Below are 9,805 nucleotides of genomic sequence, written 5' to 3'. Positions count from 1 at the left end.
ATGCTCCAAATTTCATAACATCTAAATTCATAAATGAAAAAAATAACTGAAATACAAGAAGACCTAAACAGTAACACAGTAATAGTAGAAAACTTTATAATCATAGGAGGAAACTTAAATATCTATCCCTCTCTCAAATTTACATAAATATAAAAGAAACAGAGAAAAGAGAAAATAAAGAATTGAATAAATTGCTGGAAAAACTAGAACTAAAAGACTTATGGCATCTTCTAAATAAAACTGAAGATGAAGAACATATATATTTCTCAGCACCATAGCTAACCTTAACCCGAACTTTTATGAAAAAAATGTATTAAGGTACCAAGATATTGCAAATAAATGTTAAAAGACAGAAATAGGAGTTATATCCTTTACAAACCATAAAACAACAAAAATAATAATTCAGGGAACACAAAGGAAAAACATAGACCCCAATGCAGACTTAGCAATGAAATCCTAAATAATGTGTAGGTCAAAGAACAAATTATAGAAAACAACTAATAATTATGTGAAATAAGATGATAAATACTACAATTTTTGAGATTCAGCTAAAGCAACTTTCAGGTGAAAACTATATCCCTAAAAACTCACATTAACAAAATAAGAAAAAAAAAGGTTGACAAATCAAATATGCCTTTTAAAAATTAAAAAGTGATTAAAGCCAAAAAAAATAAAAAAAGATGTTGAAAATTAGAGGAGAAAAGGATAAATTATACTATAGTACACTATAGAAATGATAAAATTAAAAGCTAGTTCTTTGAAAAGACTAATAAAATTCGAAAACCTTTAACCAACTTGATTTAAAAAAAGAGAGCAGTGTTCACTTCAGCAATGAATATTTAAAACTGGAATGATCCCCAGCAGATTAGCATGGCCCCTGAATATGACATTCAAATTAGCAAAGCATTCTATATTTTTTATTTAATAAGAAAAGAAAAGAAATAAACACAAAACTTTACTTCTCCTTCAAAACAAAAAACAAGGAAGAGAACAGAAAATCAAATCAACAAAATAGCAAATGAATAAGGTGAAGTCACCACAAAACCAGAAGATATAAAAAGAATTATCAAAACATATCATGCACAATTGTATTGTAACAAAACTGAGAACACAAAAGAAATGTAGGAATACTTTCAAAATACAGTGAATAGAAAACCAACTGGAAATCCTAAACAATTCAATTTCAGAAATCAGAAGTGATTCTAAATGAAAAGAATAAAAAATGGAGTGAGAGGACACCAGGGAACCTCCTGGTGCTAATGGATTCACAGGATAATTCTATCAAACTTTTAAAGAATAATTAATATTAATACTAGACAAATTATCCTCATACATTGAAAAAGAAAGTTCTAAGAGAATTCTTTTATTCATCTTTGAATTTTAAAGTCAAAACTGAATTTAGGAAAGAAGAAGATTTTTAGTATGACTCAGCAAGTTCAGACTGGTATGTTTGACCTTGTTGACAAAATATTCACGTGTTCCTCCAATAATAATTCTTTTCGACTTTTACAAATTAATAGTTTAAGTTCATAAATTTATGAGTTGTAGTATAACACATTTTATCTTGTCTTCCTTACTTCAAGTCCAATATAAAATACATTGGTATATCAAAACATTTTAGAATGTTTGTCATTAAAACAGTGGCAAAAATGGCATGCCTATATTTATTTATATTTTTATATTACATATAAATATAATATTTCTATTTATTTACATTAATTTTAGAGTACTGCATAGTCTTCCTACTACAATGCAAGCTGTATGTGGTCAGAGGTATGATGCCCTCAGCAGCTCATATAATATTTTTTCAGTTTATTGATGGATATTTAATGATATGTAATATATAATAATTGATGGATAATTAATAAGCTTCTGAGTGGTCTAAATTAATTTGAGATAAGCAAATAAGGTTACTTCAGACAAGAAGGTATTCATGCAGGTCTAATGACAAGAACCTCTGATGAGCCCGGGGTGGATGTGGAGGCTAAGCCAATGAAGGCATTTCCTTTCCACTAAAGAGCACGTCTGTTTTGCATACAGTCCAAATTAAATTTAGTTCTGGAGAAGACTTCCCCCTAAACCTCAGCCTCAGCACCCTGAGACTACTTTACTTTAACTTAGATTGTGGGTTATGTCTAGAGTCTCTCCAAAAAGGAGAGAAGTAGAAATATACTAAATGTACAATATCAGTTCGAGTATGAACCCAGTATTTATTTCCTGCCAACAAAGAAATGCTCAAGACAGACCACTTCCAAGCATGAATTTTATAGAAACAAACAAGTGGACAGTAATAATTTCTATTATACTCTCCTAGGAAAGCTATACTTAAACTTCATCTACACATAAGGGATTTTGTGGGACTGGTGAGTAAGTATTTTATATTTTACCTCTGCTCTGCACTGTACATCTCACTGTAGATATCGTCTGACAGGTTGGGTCAGGGCTGGGGCTCATCCTCTTTTTAATGGTACTGATTTTCTAGTCATCTCTGGCCAAAGGACCTAGAACAAGCAAATCTCTGAAACTCACAACCTGACCTCCAAATCTAGACATGTATATCTTGTGACTGACACTTGTTCACCTGAGATCAGGAAAGGACAGACACGGAAGTGGTAACATAAAACCCAGCATCCAGCTTACCTAAATAGGATATTGACCTCAGCTGTCTTGTTCTAGCCATCAGTTTGTTAACCAGGGTGGGGGAATAGGGCAAGCTGCCCTTCTCCCACATCTCACAGAAAGTGCCTTAAAATAGTCACAATCAGCAGCAATATAAGAGAGCCAGGAAGGAATCACTCCCTTTCTAAAGGTCCATTGAGTCATGGCCTCTTCCTGCTCAGTGTCCAATGAAGAAGTATATTTCATATCCCCAAAGACTCAACCACTGAGTTAGTACATGTGGCCAACCAGAACCAGAAAGGGCAGTTGTGCAAATTGCCCTGTTCAACCTTCAGTTAATATGGAGGTGGGGGAAGAGAAGGTGGTATTGGAGTAATGATATCAACTTACTGGTTAATAATATAACATTATTTAAATTATTCTTATTCAAATAAAATCCAACTGGATTGTGAGAGTTCATTTTAATTAAAAGTTTATTAGTTTACTTTAGAAATCAATTTTTAAAAGATTTAAGAGAGATAATGGCGTCAAGTTGACTTTCTACATTTCCATTTTGTTTTGTTGCTTCACACACACTAAAAACCCTAAACTTTTTATACTTACATCCACATGTGGCAGAAGATAACTCCGATCCTTACACATAAATTAAGAGAACTATGAGTCATTTCAAAAAGTAGTCACATTCCATATTTCACTTTTCCAAAATCCTATTTGTTAATTTTATTTAAGACCTCAAAAATGTTTGGGCTAGGAATACTAGTCCTATAACATGGACAGAGTAGTAACATTTTGTCTTCAAAATGTCTCAGTCTTTTCTTTGAATATTTAAAACTTTGAATTCATTAAATAATTTTTTTTACAAACACCTTTTCCCCATTAAAAAAATACCTTTGGTTCCCATGTTTCTGATTCATTTACACCTAATTCTTCAAACCTGAAAAGAACTGTTTGCTTTCTACAGTGCCTAGAGATTCACTTTCAAAACCTTCCTAAGTCTCTTGTCTTTAGACTATTCTGTTGTCAAGGGGATTCAAAATTCCAAGGGGAGATACCACTGAAAACTGGAGGCCCATTAAGCTGTTTTCTCCCACTTCTTTTTCAGGCATCTTTCTTGTCTTTGTCAATCTGAGGGGTCCTTAGTGGTCCTTTATTTTATCTGGGTGTCAAAAGGAAAAGAATCCATTAACAATATTCCTATCCATGTCAAACCGCAGAGGTGTCAGTATAAATGTTTCTGCTTCTATTGTTTTCTTTCCCTTTCTATTACACCTATTTTGACAAAACCATTTAAAAATTATTTCATCTACAGCCATATCTTGTTTTATTGTGCTTTGTTTTATTTTGCTTCACAGACGCTGCATCCTTTTATCAGGTCTAAGGCTTGTGGCAACCCTGTCGATCAAGTTTATCGGCGCCATTTTCCCAATAGCATGTGCTCGTATCATGTATCTGTGTTGCATTTTGGGAATTCTCACAATATTTCACACTTTTCATTACTCTTATTTTATCTGTTATAATGATCTTTGATGTTATAATCGTAACTGTTTTGGGGTTTCAGGACTGCCCACATAAGACGGTGAATTTAGTTGATAAATGTGTGTGTTCTGACTGCTCCACCGATGGGTCATTTCCTCATCTCTCCCTCTTCCCTGAGACACAGCCATTTAACAGCTCTACAATGGCCTCCTATTGTTCAAGTGAAAGGATGAGCCAATAGCTGGGACAAACTTCATAACTGTCTTATTATTTTAAGAAATGGCCACCATCATCTCAGCCAGCAGCCATCAACATCAAGACAAGACCCTCCACCAGCAAGATTACAACTCCCTAAAGGCTCAGATGATGGATGGCATTTTTTTTTTATCAATAAAGCTTTTTTTTAAAAAATCAAAGTATGTACATTGGGGTTTTTTAGACATAATGCTATTGCACATTTAATAAACTACAATATAGTATAAACATAATGTTTATCTGCACTGGAAAACCAAAAAATGCATGTGATTTGCTTTATTGAGGTGGTCTGGAACCGAATCCACAACATCTCAGCGGTACGCCTGTATTTCTTTTTTGTCTTTTCAAAAACCAGCGGCGGCAGCCATGGCCTCAGAGTTAGACCTGCCTTCAAGTCTTGCTTCTGATACACATTGGGTGTCCCTAGCTAATTTATTTAACCCCTCAACATCCCCAAGTAATGCTCTAAGACTAAAAATTACCCAGCAGGTACCAATAATCAATGAAAATTCTCCATCCCCACCCCATCCCCCCCAAAACCACCCTCACCTTTTATCATAATTTAAGGAAAAAGTTTCTACTTAGGAGTTCTCAAAAAGCAGCGATTTATTTGAATTGAGGCAGAATGAACTTGAAAAATAATACATACAATGTAAATGAAACAAAAAAAGAAAAGGAAATGGCAGGTCGTGTAACCAACAATCTTGCTCTGGAAAAAAAGATGAGAAAATGCATCTTTCTTCCTTCATGGGAAGGTGGGGCGAGGGGAGGGAGAAACTGTGGATATGGAACCTTGCATATACTGTCAGATCTAATTGATTTTTTCATTAGTTTTGCTGGACTATTCTCTTCTTTTGCTTCCATTTTTTGTTACAAGGGATGGTTCAATGTGTAGGGGAGGAAAGAGATAACCTTTGTAAATTAAAGTTACCCTTAATCTACTCTGGTTTTTGCTACACACCTAATTATTTACGTGCTGTCTCTCTTACTAGAAAGGGAGCTCCTTGAGGGGAGGGTCTGTTTTTGCCTTTCTTTGTATCTTCAGCACTTATTTCAGGGACTGGCATAGAGCGGGCACTTAGTAAATGCTTGTTCGTATAACAACAAAGCATATCAATAAACATTTTTTTAAAAGCTGCTGAAGTCCCCCAAACGTCTACACTCAGGAACACCACAGCAAGGTCTGATTAACAAACATAACTATAAAACTGAACCTCTGTACGTTGGCCCTGAGTATTTTCACCAACTCACTGACCAATGAATAATCGCAGATGCCTGATGTGTGATCAGCATGGTGCAGAGAAATAGACCATGGATGTCAAGGACCTTTACATAGCTTTGGGGCACATTTAAGAGATTCTGGGGGTGATCTTGCAGAGACCAGATAATCTTGACTCACCTTTATGATTCTGTGATTTTAAGCAGATATTTTGTTGTCAAAGGTACCCATTCAAAGTAATTTTTTAAAAAGTCATGAGTTCAAATCCAAATTTTTTTCTTGTACCTAGTTGGCAAAAATTCCCTATTTGTCAGACATGAGACGAATATTAAAATACTTGAGGGATTTATCCTTTTTATTGTCAGCATGATAACCTCCATTCTCTCTACCATAACTATAACAAATCCACCTGACTTAAAAGATAAGAACTTATGAACTTTGTTGTTTGGTGGAGAGAGGGGTGGGTATATGGAGGTTAAATTACTTATCCAGAGTCAAAGTGCTGATACATGTTGAGGAAAGTTAATATTATGCTGCTAGTGAGGTGGCACAGCAAATAGAGTGTTGGGCCTGGAGTCAGACTCGTCTTCCTGAGTTCAAATGTGACCTCAGATACTTAGTAGCTGTGTGACCCTGGGCAAGTCACTTCACCCTGTTTGCCTTAGTTTCCTCATCTGTAAAATGAGCTGGAGAAGGAAATGAGAAACCTCTCCAGTATCTTTGCCAAGAAAACCCCAAATGGCATCACAAAGAGTCAGACACAACTGAAACAACTGAACGGTACAGCAGTATGACTGTAATCTATCCTTCTCCCCATTTTGTCAAAATCCCCCCAAGGCAGTCCCTAAAGTCTTGGTCCAGTTATATGATCACTCCTAGCTCCCAGGACACGCTTGCTAATCTGAGACTCTTGCCTCTATTTACAGACAAACAGAAGACTAGCTTGAGCTAGGCCCTCTCTAGGGGATAACTCTCCTGTCCTTCTGTCTCGTTGTCAGAAATTAGGTATGATTCAGTCTCCAAGGGGTAGCCCAACCTGGGGGAGCCAGATTGGAATGGTTTTGCTTTTCTAGCCAAGATTGCTAGGAACAACTGGGTCCTATAAAGCAATTAACGTTCCTTAATTGCCAGAGACTGGTGTGATCATCCATACCTGAAGGTCAACCTACTTTCTCCAGTTGAAGACTAACACTGTCACCCAAGGATCATTCCTATGTCCCAAAGAGGAAGTAATAGGGAGGAGCTCAGGTAAAATGTCTACAAGTCAGGACTGTCTTACCTTTGCCAAGGGAGGTCCAAATGATGCCCTCTCAGACCCATCAGAAGGAAGACACACCTAGGTTTAAAAAGTCCTGTTGGTCTTCGTGAAGGATCTTTAGTCATTGAGAGAGACTGGGTCATTGACCCAATTTATTGGTTAGTGTTGCCTAACTAATAAATTGATCATGTTCAAGTCCCTGATTTTTTTGACTGAGATGGCCAATATGACCCATTTTACTAACAGTTTATGTATCACTGTTAATGAAATTATTATCCTGCCCTGGAGAAAGTTATGTCTCAACCAGCTTTCTCCTTCAGTTTTACTCACTACAGTGTCAAAGATGAGATTTCAACCCAGGTCTTCTTAACTCTTAGCCCAGCATTGTATCTACTATGCCACACTGCCTTTACTATCATAGTTATGACAATCAGAAAATATTAGCTTTTAGGACCTCAAATGAGATATGGTGTTATGTCCAAAGGTGGAGAATTCCAGTTTGATCATTTTTATCTGTCCATCTTATTTAACATATTAGTGCCCAGGGATGTTTCACTGAATTACATACATTTTGCAGACATTATATAATATCTGGGTTGGATTTAGGGGGATTTTAAAAAGATTTTCATCTTCTCTTACTATGAAGTCTTATAATAACTGGCATTTATCTGGTGCTCTAAGGTTTGCAAAGTGCTTTACAAATAGAACATTTGATTCTCCCAACAACCCTGTGAGGTAGATGCTACTTTTATCCCCATTTTACAGTGGAGGAAACTGAGTTCCACAGAGGCTAGGTAACTTACCCGGAATTACACAGAATTTGAACTCAGGTATTCTAAACTCTAGGTCTGTTGTTCAATCCACTACACCACCTAGATGCCTATATGTGATTATGTCATCTCTATGCTCATAACCAGTATCATTAGTTCAAAACCGGTTTGTAATTCACTGAAAGTTTATCCATACTGTTGCTGCATTTAGTTATGGTAACAGTGATTACCCTGACTAAAGGTCAAATATGTCATATTTCACTCTTCCCCCAATGTTCTCCAGTACCCTTAAATGGATTTGGGGTTGTCTGGTCTCTGCCACTGGCCATAGCCCCCACAGATGATATTCTTTCCATTTTAAAGGTCCTCTTCATCCCAGTTCCACTTAACTACCTATACTCAGATTAGTTTTTATGAAGGAATATTTACTTCAATGACATAGGAAGAATAAACATATACATGCTACCAACTCCTTGGAACATAATCTCAATCCCCATCTCCAGCCCTCTCACAACCTCATATTCTGGGGAGGGGAAGGAGATTCAGTTCACAATTTAGCTCAATTTCTATATACCACAATACCACCAAGTTCCAAATCCAAAGTTTCCCCTGAACTTGAGTCCCAGGCATGTTGGCTTTTCAGGCTTTTCCTAGCAAGGTTGGATATCTAGCCTAGAATCCTACCTTGAAGGTAACCATTACTAGATTCCAGGTCAGATGGGGATTCCAACACCTGTGCCTCTAATTGAAAAGGATAAACAAATGAAATAGATCAAAACAAAACCCCAAATCCATTTCATGGGCCCATGGGGTAAAAGGGATAGAGGAATGAAAGGTAGCCCTTCTCTCCTCATCACTTCAGTGCATAGTGCCCATGCTGTGGGTGAATTAGATCTTTACCCTTTCCCAACAGTGGGAAAAAGAGAATGTAACTGTTTCTGTCTTATAGTTTTAAATATGCAGCCTGTTTTATGTAACCAATAGAAAGAGGCTTTTGCGACCCATGTGGTAGAGGAATGGCAGATGTCTCGTCCCAGAGCCAACTGCCTCCATTTTAGGTGATCTGGACTTGTATAAAGACACCCTACCCCCACCACCACCGTACTCCACATCAACTTTTAGAGATGCATCACCTGAAAGTTGTTAATAGAAGGGGAAAAATAAACGAAGCACTCTAGTAATTCTGGAAACCATTTTCAAAATTTTCTCTGTTTCTGTCTATCTCTGTGTCTTTATGTGTCTTCATCTCTGTCTTTGTCTCTGTCTCTCTCTCTCTCTCTGTTTTTCTTTGTCTCTGTCCTCCCCCTTTCTCTCATTCTCTGTCTCTGTCTCTCTCCTTGTCTCTCTCTCCTGTCTCTCTGTCTCTCTGTCTCTCTCTGTCTCTCTTTCTACTGTCTCTGTCTCTCTGTCTCTCTGTCTCTGTCTCTGTCTATGCCTAAGTCTCTGTTTATCTCTCTCGTCCTCTCTAGGTCTCTGTCTATCGATCTCTCTCTTCCTCTCTGTTTATTTCTCTGTCTGCCTCATATTTATGTTTTCCTATATTTCCTCATCTCCACCAACTCCATAGTTAAACTTGTATCTGAAGCTCCATCTTCTAATCAGCAGAAAAGTTCCATAAAAGAAACAACACTGCAATAGACTCCTACCTCAAAGCTTTCAGGGTAGCTGCTGCTCCTTCTCTCCAGCACTTTATTAAAATTAAATATATATATGTTCCAAAGAACTTCGTAATGTATTTTGCAATATATGTATCTTTTGAGTCAGAAATGAATAGTCACCATGATCTATATTTAGTGGTAAGATTGGCTTTGCTAGGACTATACAATTTATTCTCTTTCTTCTATCACCCGCTCCCCATTTTTCATATTTGCTTTTTGAGGAACTTTGTCAGTTGTTAGGAAAATAGAGTCTCACATTTGCCTAAGGAAGTAACACTGAATCCAGGTTGGCATCGATGAGGGCAAAGTAGGTATTTCCCTCTCCTCATGTCATATCCCTTAGTAACCCCTTTAGAGGATATGGATTTAATTTGCCTGTAAGGGAATGTGGGAACTGTCCCAAGAACATTATTTCCTAAGTGGAGGAAGGAGTCATTTCGCCGACTGTTCATGAGCTGCTGAGAGGTGGCAAAGTCATCAATCAGCCATGGGTGAGGTCCACATTTTGCCAGAACAGAAAGAGTTCCAAAGAAATGCTACCTTGGAATGG

The 9,805-nt window shown here is 36.9% G+C and overlaps 1 pseudogene; it reads left to right on the top strand.

Moving 5' to 3' along the window:
• Positions 1–820: 820 nt before the first annotated feature.
• Positions 821–918, top strand: LOC140502887 (U6 spliceosomal RNA; annotated as a pseudogene).
• The last annotated feature ends 8,887 nt before the right edge of the window (positions 919–9,805 follow it).

This window comes from Notamacropus eugenii, chromosome 4, assembly GCF_028372415.1.
Source record: "Notamacropus eugenii isolate mMacEug1 chromosome 4, mMacEug1.pri_v2, whole genome shotgun sequence".
In the NCBI taxonomy this organism is placed as follows: domain Eukaryota; kingdom Metazoa; phylum Chordata; class Mammalia; order Diprotodontia; family Macropodidae; genus Notamacropus; species Notamacropus eugenii.
This window is presented reverse-complemented; position numbering and strand designations above follow the sequence as displayed.